The 2005-nt window shown below is 44.9% G+C and overlaps 1 protein-coding gene across 1 annotated transcript in view; it reads left to right on the top strand.

Moving 5' to 3' along the window:
• Positions 1-2005, top strand: part of LOC102847758 (chromosome unknown open reading frame, human C14orf159) — a 95707-nt gene that overhangs the window by 16251 nt on the left and 77451 nt on the right. The window lies entirely within an intron of this gene.

The raw sequence follows: 2005 nt of genomic DNA, 5'->3' as shown, positions 1-2005 counted from the left end.
CCCCAGTTCGCTCCTCTCTTTTAAAAGTAAAAGAAACACTCCCTCCCTGGTACACAATCCCCCTGCACCCCTCCCACCGCCCCAAGTACATTCCACTATGGAACCTTAATTGTGGACTCTTGAACTAACCCTTTTGTGACCCAATTATTTTCTGCTTTGAATTTTTTTCTATTGATACCACGTGGTTTTAGAATTGGAAGTCATGCTGGAGCCAAGAGAAACACATTTTTGTTGACATAATATGAGTTTTGATGCAACAGTGTGGGACACGTTTACCCCAAGTGATCTGCTTCTTCAGATCCATGCAGTTACACGGCTTCCCACCTGGTGGCAGCACTGACTACAACCAAAATAGCCGTTTCTCAAGACACCTGGGGAGCTGAAAATGTTGATGAAAAGGTTAAAACCAAAGTTGAAGCTAAGAAACCCACTAAGCAAACCATTCCACAAAGTATATACAAGGCAGTTGGAAACAAGTGTTGCTTTTCAAAAAGTTGCCATCAGTTTCAAGCCCTTGTGGCTAGGTGTGTGTCACCATAGAACTTGACAGGTTAACAGTGGCTGAGGTTTCAACCTGCAGTACAGGTTGTCTCCAGTTATAACAATGTTCTGTCCTGATAACCTCATCATAAGTTAGTTCTGACGTAAATCAGATCCCTGGTTTGTGCTTGTTAAGAGCCATCGAGTTGAGTACGACTCATCGTGACTCCGAACAGCAGACCTGAGCCCTGTCCTCTCCTGTGCTATCTTCATCGTCTCTGGCACACGTGAGCCCATGGCTGTGGTCTAACTGTGTCAGCCCGTCTCATTGAGGGCCTTCCTCTCTTTTGTTGACCCTCCGTCTTTCCAAGCATGATGCCTGTTTCTAAGGAATAGCTAGCTCCTCCTTGAGACTAAGGTATAGAGTGTCACATGCCCACAGTATGTGAGACAACGCTTCCCCATCTGTGCCTCCAAGGAGCACTCTGGCTGCACTTTCCCCAAGACATAGCTGTGTGTCCTTTTGACAGTCCATTGGCTATGCAGTGATCTTCTCCAACACCAGGACTCAAAGGCATCTCTTCTTTTATAAAATTATTATAGTATTATACTAGGTTTCATTATTATTATCTTTTATTACCAGTATCTTTATAAATCTGATCCATGCACATCTGAAAATTAGAATATCCGCAAATTATATGCAACAGCACTGTGTGGAGTATACACGACTCCTGATAAAATGCACACACACAAAAAAGAGACAATCCAAAATCATTTTGTTACAGTTAAAATGCACCATAATTTGGGGCACTCCCTGCAGACTACCAGGGCTTTGTTCACAAAGCAAGTCTTCCCTCTGGGTAGACATGAGCCCCTAACCTGTCCACTAGCAGTCAAACGCGCCAACCACCCAAACCCAAACCAGACCCACTGCCCTGCAGCCGCTTTTGAGAGGGACCGAGTGTACAGGCCTTTCTTGGTCGTAACCTCCACAGGTGTAGAGTGCCAGGCCCTTCCTGCACGGTGGGCCAAGCCTCCTGTGTTTCACTTAGCAGCCCAGAGCAAATGACATGTGCCAACCAGGGGCTCCATTATTGTTATAATCAGCTGCTCTGTGGGAGAAGGTGAATCTTCTCCTCCCTCTAAGATGTTCAGCCTCAGAAACCCAGTGGAGGGCCATGCTGAGTCGGAGTCAAGTCCATGGTAGGGAATTTGGTTTTGAGCAAGAGCGATCCTACAATGAAGAGAGGCACAAGGATCCTTGACTAGCTCGCTTGCAGTAACACGGGAATGTGTCTTTAAAATGGTAACTGTTACAAGCCATTGTCTTAGATACAGGATGCTTCCAGCTACCCTTGTTCTCAAGGTCAGTCATGTACTATAAAGCATAGGATTTAGTATTGCTTTAAAAGCATTTGATGGTCCTATGTAATATTTGTCCTTTTGTGACTGAGATATTTCACTCAGCATAATGTCCTCCAGGGTCACCCATTTTGAATAGTATTTCATGAGTTCCTTGTTTTTC

The sequence above is a fragment of the Elephantulus edwardii genome, unplaced genomic scaffold (assembly GCF_000299155.1).
Source record: "Elephantulus edwardii isolate Elephantulus edwardi_28Jun2011 unplaced genomic scaffold, EleEdw1.0 scaffold00002, whole genome shotgun sequence".
Classification (NCBI taxonomy): domain Eukaryota; kingdom Metazoa; phylum Chordata; class Mammalia; order Macroscelidea; family Macroscelididae; genus Elephantulus; species Elephantulus edwardii.
The sequence above is the reverse complement of the archived record's forward strand: the minus strand, read 5'-3'. Positions and strand labels throughout refer to the sequence as shown.